General features: G+C 48.7%; 2 non-coding genes across 2 annotated transcripts; both read right to left on the reverse strand.

The window, feature by feature from the left end:
- Window positions 1–5,304: 5,304 nt before the first annotated feature.
- On the reverse strand, window positions 5,305–5,377 carry Trnaa-ggc (transfer RNA alanine (anticodon GGC)). The gene has a single exon. It is a non-coding gene; the product is annotated as a tRNA-Ala (tRNA).
- A 3,084-nt stretch (window positions 5,378–8,461) lies between these two features.
- On the reverse strand, window positions 8,462–8,534 carry Trnaa-ggc (transfer RNA alanine (anticodon GGC)). Its single transcript has one exon. It is a non-coding gene; the product is annotated as a tRNA-Ala (tRNA).
- Between the last annotated feature and the right edge of the window lie 385 nt (window positions 8,535–8,919).

An 8,919-nucleotide genomic window follows, 5' to 3' on the forward strand; every position in this document is an offset into this window, starting at 1 on the left:
TTGTGAATTATTCCTCTTGCATGGCAAGGTGCGCATGTAGGTGTGTTAAAAATGCTGGAGGCACTGGGTATTGATCCCAGTACCTCTCGCATACTAAGCGTGCGCTCTACCATCTGAGCTACGCCCGCCCCCACCCGGAGACTAATGGTGCTACATACAGCCATATATACGACACAGACCCTTGCACTCCCATTATTCAGCAGACAAACACTACTCTCTATGTATCCGTTAGGGTGTCTTTCAGGTTTCGTGCATTCTGTATCGAATCGTAGTTGGCCACAATGAAAGTGGCACGTATAACGTCGAAAATAGAATTCGGATACCGCTCTGAGTAAGACCAACGTGTTGTCCACCCTCTAGACTTCAATGAGGTTAAGCCGCGATACCTAAGACAGATCTGCACTCGATGACACCTCGATAACAGCCGGTCCCCACACTTACATCTTGCTCTCCTTACGTCAGTATACACCATATCAGTCTGTGACGCTGGCTTTGCAACATCTTGCGTGCCTTTAGGTTCGCCGCGACCAACACTTACCATGCACTGACCACAAAAAGTGGAGGCGCCGCGGCTTGAACCCTGGACCTTCCACATGCCAAGCGAACGCTCTATCAACTGAGCTACGCCCCATGCACGACGAAACTGCGCTAGTCCCCATTCTTTGCGACTCAGATGCGTACGGACACGATGGTTGGTTGGTTTGTAGCGGTGAAGGGAGCAGAGTACAAAGGCGCGGACCCGTTCATATACACAAAAGTTCCAAGTAGTATCGATGCTCTGGTATTACAAATGCAAATTCCGTCTGTTTTTAACGTCTTAAATTGAAAGAGCCGTCACAAATTGCTCCGTTTTCACTCCTTGTCGACAATCATACAGCACCTGAGGTAACAAACACATCTCGAGCCCCATTGTGCACTCCATTATTCATGCCAACTCAGTGCCTCGCTCTTTACTACTGTGTACCAATCTTGTCATCCAACTGCAAAACACTGGGCCACAACAAGTTTCCGCGTCTCCATTGCAATGCGCATACTACGAAACGTTCCCCAAACTTTGCACTCACCCTCGCAGCCGACTTTTCCGACTTTCCACGACGCTCACGCTAGTGACAGCATTATTTATAGTTCGACGTCGCGCCAAAGCGAATGAGCACATTTCGCCTACGGCTTAGGCCGCCCTCCTAGTGTGGCTGCTCTGTGTCTGCAGGCAGCGAGGGTCTGCAAGCTTCCTGTGTTCGCACCTATGTCACCTGTGCTTGCTTGTCAGAGACAGACTATCGCAAAACATACAACTCACTCCATGAATTGATTGCTACGGCATCAGTTATCAGCAGTCACAACTAGCAACACCAGTAGCAGCTGACTGCACGCAAAGAATAGGAATGTGTAGTGGGATTTACGTGAACTCGGCGCAAGGCAGATCTTTCCGACATAGGCTTGAGAATCTTACGGGAACACTTGTACTGTTTCTAAATTAAGTGTAGGCGTGGGAGGAGGGTGCTTCCTACGCACTAATAACAGCACGCTTGTCAATTGTGGATGCTAATCATTCGCTTGTATCTTCCTAGACACATCTGCTGGCTGTGAATTATTCCACTTGCATATCAAGGTGCGCATGTAGGTGTGTTAAAATTTCTGAAGGCACTGGATATTAACCCCAGTACCTCTCACATACTAAGCGAGCGCTCTACCATCTGAGCTACGCCCGCCCCCCCCCCCCACCCCCGAAGACTAATGGTGCTACATACAGCCATATAGACGACACAGACCCTTGCACTCCCATTATTCAGCAGACAAACACTATTCTCTATGTATCCGTTAGGGTGTCTTTCAGGTTTCGTGCATTCTGGATCGAATCGTAATTGGCCACAATGAAAGTGGCACGTATAACGTCGAAAATAGAATTCGGACACCGCTCTGAGTAAGACCAACGTGTTGTCCACCCTCTAGACTTCAATGAGGTTAAGCCGCGATACCTAAGACAGATCTGCACTCGATGACACCTCGATAACAGCCGGTCCCCACACTTACATCTTGCTCTCCTTACGTCAGTATACATCATATCAGTCTGTGACGCTGGCTTTGCAACATCTTGCGTGCCTTTAGGTTCGCCGCGACCAACACTTACCATGCACTGACCACAAAAAATGGAGGCGCCGTGGCTTGTACCCTGGACCTTTCACATGCCAAGCGAACGCTCTACCAACTGAGCTACGCCCCATGCACGACCAAGCTGCGCTATTCCCCATTCTTTGCGACTCAGATGCGCACGGACTCGATGAATGGTTGGCTTGTAGCGGTGAAGGGAGCAGAGTACAAAGGCGCGGACCCGTTCATATACGCAAAAGTTCCAAGTAGTTTCGATGCTCTAGTATTACAAATGCAAATTCCGTCTGTTTTGAACGTCTTAAATTGAAAGAGCCGTCACAAATTGCTCTGTTTTCACTCCTTGTCGACAGTCATACAGCACCAGAGGTAACAAACACATCTCAAGCCCCATTGTGCACTCCATTATTCATGCCAACTCAGTGCCTCGCTCTTTACTACTGTGTACCAATCTTGTCGTCCAACTGCAAAACACTGGGCCACAACAAGTTTCCGCGTCTCCATTGCACTTCGCATACTACGAAACGTTCCCCAAACTTTGCACTCACCCTCGCAGCCAACTTTTCCGACTTTCCACGACGCTCACGCTAGTGACAGCATTATTTATAGTTCGACGTCGCGCCAAAGCGAATGAGCACATTTCGCCTACGGCTTAGGCCGCCCTCCTAGTGTGGCTGCTCTGTGTCTGCAGGCAGCGAGGGTCTGCAAGCTTCCTGTGTTCGCACCTATGTCACCTGTGCTTGCTTGTCAGAGACAGACTATCGCAAAACATACAACTCACTCCATGAATTGATTGCTACGGCATCAGTTATCAGCAGTCACAACTAGCAACACCAGTAGCAGCTGACTGCACGCAAAGAATAGGAATGTGTAGTGGGATTTACGTGAACTCGGCGCAAGGCAGATCTTTCCGACATAGGCTTGAGAATCTTACGGGAACACTTGTACTGTTTCTAAATTAAGTGTAGGCTTGGGAGGAGGGTGCTTCCTGCGCACTAATAACAGCACGCTTGTCAATTGTGGATGCTAATCATTCGCTTGTATCTTCCTAGACACATCTGCTGGCTGTGAATTATTCCACTTGCATATCAATGTGCGCATGTAGGTGTGTTAAAAATTCTGGAGGCACTGGGTATTAATCCCAGTACCTCTCGCATACTAAGCGAGAGCTCTACCATCTGAGCTACGCCCGTCCCCCCGAAGACTAATGGTGCTACATACAGCCATATAGAAGACACAGAGCCTTGCACTCCCATTATGCAGCAGACAAACACTATTCTCTATGTATCCGTTAGGGTGTCTTTCAGGTTTCGTGCATTCTGTATCGAATCGTAGTTGGCCACAATGAAAGTGGCACGTATAACGTCGAAAATAGAATTCGGACACCGCTCTGAGTAAGACCAACGTGTTGTCCACCCTCTAGACTTCAATGAGGTTAAGCCGCGATACCTAAGACAGATCTGCACTCGATGACACCTCGATAACAGCCGGTCCCCACACTTACATCTTGCTCTCCTTACGTCAGTATACATCATATCAGTCTGTGACGCTGGCTTTGCAACATCTTGCGTGCCTTTAGGTTCGCCGCGACCAACACTTACCATGCACTGACCACAAAAAATGGAGGCGCCGCGGCTTGAACCCTGGACCTTTCACATGCCAAGCGAACGCTCTACCAACTGAGCTACGCCCCATGCACGACCAAGCTGCGCTATTCCCCATTCTTTGCGACTCAGATGCGCACGGACTCGATGGTTGGTTGGTTTGTAGCGGTGAAGGGAGCAGAGTACAAAGGCGCGGACCCGTTCATATACGCAAAAGTTCCAAGTAGTTTCGATGCTCTAGTATTACAAATGCAAATTCCGTCTGTTTTGAACGTCTTAAATTGAAAGAGCCGTCACAAATTGCTCTGTTTTCACTCCTTGTCGACAGTCATACAGCACCAGAGGTAACAAACACATCTCAAGCCCCATTGTGCACTCCATTATTCATGCCAACTCAGTGCCTCGCTCTTTACTACTGTGTACCAATCTTGTCGTCCAACTGCAAAACACTGGGCCACAACAAGTTTCCGCGTCTCCATTGCACTTCGCATACTACGAAACGTTCCCCAAACTTTGCACTCACCCTCGCAGCCAACTTTTCCGACTTTCCACGACGCTCACGCTAGTGACAGCATTATTTATAGTTCGACGTCGCGCCAAAGCGAATGAGCACATTTCGCCTACGGCTTAGGCCGCCCTCCTAGTGTGGCTGCTCTGTGTCTGCAGGCAGCGAGGGTCTGCAAGCTTCCTGTGTTCGCACCTATGTCACCTGTGCTTGCTTGTCAGAGACAGACTATCGCAAAACATACAACTCACTCCATGAATTGATTGCTACGGCATCAGTTATCAGCAGTCACAACTAGCAACACCAGTAGCAGCTGACTGCACGCAAAGAATAGGAATGTGTAGTGGGATTTACGTGAACTCGGCGCAAGGCAGATCTTTCCGACATAGGCTTGAGAATCTTACGGGAACACTTGTACTGTTTCTAAATTAAGTGTAGGCGTGGGAGGAGGGTGCTTCCTACGCACTAATAACAGCACGCTTGTCAATTGTGGATGCTAATCATTCGCTTGTATCTTCCTAGACACATCTGCTGGCTGTGAATTATTCCACTTGCATATCAAGGTGCGCATGTAGGTGTGTTAAAATTTCTGAAGGCACTGGATATTAACCCCAGTACCTCTCACATACTAAGCGAGCGCTCTACCATCTGAGCTACGCCCGCCCCCCCCCCACCCCCGAAGACTAATGGTGCTACATACAGCCATATAGACGACACAGACCCTTGCACTCCCATTATTCAGCAGACAAACACTATTCTCTATGTATCCGTTAGGGTGTCTTTCAGGTTTCGTGCATTCTGGATCGAATCGTAGTTGGCCACAATGAAAGTGGCACGTATAACGTCGAAAATAGAATTCGGACACCGCTCTGAGTAAGACCAACGTGTTGTCCACCCTCTAGACTTCAATGAGGTTAAGCCGCGATACCTAAGACAGATCTGCACTCGATGACACCTCGATAACAGCCGGTCCCCACACTTACATCTTGCTCTCCTTACGTCAGTATACATCATATCAGTCTGTGACGCTGGCTTTGCAACATCTTGCGTGCCTTTAGGTTCGCCGCGACCAACACTTACCATAAAAAATTGAGGCGCCGCGGCTTGAACCCTGGACCTTTCACATGCCAAACGAACGCTCTACCAACTGAGCTACGCCCCATGCACGAGCAAACTGCGCTATTCCCCATTCTTTGCGACTCAGATGCGTACGGACACGATGGTTGGTTGGTTTGTAGCGGTGAAGGGAGCAGAGTACAAAGGCGCGGACCCGTTCATATACACAAAAGTTCCAAGTAGTTTCGATGCTCTGGTATTACAAATGCAAATTCCGTCTGTTTTTAACGTCTTAAATTGAAAGAGCCGTCACAAATTGCTCTGTTTTCACTCCTTGTCGACAGTCATACAGCACCTGAGGTAACAAACACATCTCAAGCCCCATTGTGCACTCCATTATTCATGCCAACTCAGTGCCTCGCTCTTTACTACTGTGTACCAATCTTGTCGTCCAACTGCAAAACACTGGGCCACAACAAGTTTCCGCGTCTCCATTGCACTGCACATACTACGAAACGCTCCCCAAACTTGGCACTCACCCTCGCAGCCGACTTTTCCGACTTTCCACGACGCTCACGCTAGTGACAGCATTATTTATAGTTCGACGTCGCGCCAAAGCGAATGAGCACATTTCGCCTACGGCTTAGGCCGCCCTCCTAGTGTTGCTGCTCGGTGTCTGCAGGCAGCGAGGGTCTGCAAGCTTCCTGTGTTCGCACCTATGTCACCTGTGCTTGCTTGTCAGAGAAAGACTATCGCAAAACGTACAACTCACTCCATGAATTGATTGCTACGGCATCTGTTATTAGCAGTCACAACTAGCAACACCAGTAGCAGCTGACTGCACGCAAAGAATAGGAATGTGCAGTGGGATTTACGTGAACTCGGCGCAAGGCAGATATTTCCGACATAGGCTTGAGAATCTTACGGGAACACTTGTACTGTTTCTAAATTAAGTGTAGGCGTGGGAGGAGGGTGCTTCCTGCGCACTAATAACAGCACGCTTGTCAATTGTGGATGCTAATCATTCGCTTGTATCTTCCTAGACACATCTGCAGGCTGTGAATTATTCCACTTGCATATCAAGGTGCGCATGTAGGTGTGTTAAAAATTCTGGAGGCACTGGGTATTAATCCCAGTACCTCTCGCATACTAAGCGAGAGCTCTACCATCTGAGCTACGCCCGTCCCCCCGAAGACTAATGGTGCTACATACAGCCATATAGAAGACACAGAGCCTTGCACTCCCATTATGCAGCAGACAAACACTATTCTCTATGTATCCGTTAGGGTGTCTTTCAGGTTTCGTGCATTCTGTATCGAATCGTAGTTGGCCACAATGAAAGTGGCACGTATAACGTCGAAAATAGAATTCGGACACCGCTCTGAGTAAGACCAACGTGTTGTCCACCCTCTAGACTTCAATGAGGTTAAGCCGCGATACCTAAGACAGATCTGCACTCGATGACACCTCGATAACAGCCGGTCCCCACACTTACATCTTGCTCTCCTTACGTCAGTATACATCATATCAGTCTGTGACGCTGGCTTTGCAACATCTTGCGTGCCTTTAGGTTCGCCGCGACCAACACTTACCATGCACTGACCACAAAAAATGGAGGCGCCGCGGCTTGAACCCTGGACCTTTCACATGCCAAGCGAACGCTCTACCAACTGAGCTACGCCCCATGCACGACCAAGCTGCGCTATTCCCCATTCTTTGCGACTCAGATGCGCACGGACTCGATGGTTGGTTGGTTTGTAGCGGTGAAGGGAGCAGAGTACAAAGGCGCGGACCCGTTCATATACGCAAAAGTTCCAAGTAGTTTCGATGCTCTAGTATTACAAATGCAAATTCCGTCTGTTTTGAACGTCTTAAATTGAAAGAGCCGTCACAAATTGCTCTGTTTTCACTCCTTGTCGACAGTCATACAGCACCAGAGGTAACAAACACATCTCAAGCCCCATTGTGCACTCCATTATTCATGCCAACTCAGTGCCTCGCTCTTTACTACTGTGTACCAATCTTGTCGTCCAACTGCAAAACACTGGGCCACAACAAGTTTCCGCGTCTCCATTGCACTTCGCATACTACGAAACGTTCCCCAAACTTTGCACTCACCCTCGCAGCCAACTTTTCCGACTTTCCACGACGCTCACGCTAGTGACAGCATTATTTATAGTTCGACGTCGCGCCAAAGCGAATGAGCACATTTCGCCTACGGCTTAGGCCGCCCTCCTAGTGTGGCTGCTCTGTGTCTGCAGGCAGCGAGGGTCTGCAAGCTTCCTGTGTTCGCACCTATGTCACCTGTGCTTGCTTGTCAGAGACAGACTATCGCAAAACATACAACTCACTCCATGAATTGATTGCTACGGCATCAGTTATCAGCAGTCACAACTAGGAACACCAGTAGCAGCTGACTGCACGCAAAGAATAGGAATGTGTAGTGGGATTTACGTGAACTCGGCGCAAGGCAGATCTTTCCGACATAGGCTTGAGAATCTTACGGGAACACTTGTACTGTTTCTAAATTAAGTGTAGGCGTGGGAGGAGGGTGCTTCCTACGCACTAATAACAGCACGCTTGTCAATTGTGGATGCTAATCATTCGCTTGTATCTTCCTAGACACATCTGCTGGCTGTGAATTATTCCACTTGCATATCAAGGTGCGCATGTAGGTGTGTTAAAATTTCTGAAGGCACTGGATATTAACCCCAGTACCTCTCACATACTAAGCGAGCGCTCTACCATCTGAGCTACGCCCGCCCCCCCCCCCACCCCCGAAGACTAATGGTGCTACATACAGCCATATAGACGACACAGACCCTTGCACTCCCATTATTCAGCAGACAAACACTATTCTCTATGTATCCGTTAGGGTGTCTTTCAGGTTTCGTGCATTCTGGATCGAATCGTAGTTGGCCACAATGAAACTGCCACGTATAACGTCGAAAATAGAATTCGGACACCGCTCTGAGTAAGACCAACGTGTTGTCCACCCTCTAGACTTCAATGAGGTTAAGCCGCGATACCTAAGACAGATCTGCACTCGATGACACCTCGATAACAGCCGGTCCCCACACTTACATCTTGCTCTCCTTACGTCAGTATACATCATATCAGTCTGTGACGCTGGCTTTGCAACATCTTGCGTGCCTTTAGGTTCGCCGCGACCAACACTTACCATAAAAAATTGAGGCGCCGCGGCTTGAACCCTGGACCTTTCACATGCCAAACGAACGCTCTACCAACTGAGCTACGCCCCATGCACGAGCAAACTGCGCTATTCCCCATTCTTTGCGACTCAGATGCGTACGGACACGATGGTTGGTTGGTTTGTAGCGGTGAAGGGAGCAGAGTACAAAGGCGCGGACCCGTTCATATACACAAAAGTTCCAAGTAGTTTCGATGCTCTGGTATTACAAATGCAAATTCCGTCTGTTTTTAACGTCTTAAATTGAAAGAGCCGTCACAAATTGCTCTGTTTTCACTCCTTGTCGACAGTCATACAGCACCTGAGGTAACAAACACATCTCAAGCCCCATTGTGCACTCCATTATTCATGCCAACTCAGTGCCTCGCTCTTTACTACTGTGTACCAATCTTGTCGTCCAACTGCAAAACACTGGGCCACAACAAGTTTCCGCGTCT

The sequence above is a fragment of the Schistocerca gregaria genome, chromosome 9 (genome assembly GCF_023897955.1).
Source record: "Schistocerca gregaria isolate iqSchGreg1 chromosome 9, iqSchGreg1.2, whole genome shotgun sequence".
NCBI lineage: Eukaryota > Metazoa > Arthropoda > Insecta > Orthoptera > Acrididae > Schistocerca > Schistocerca gregaria.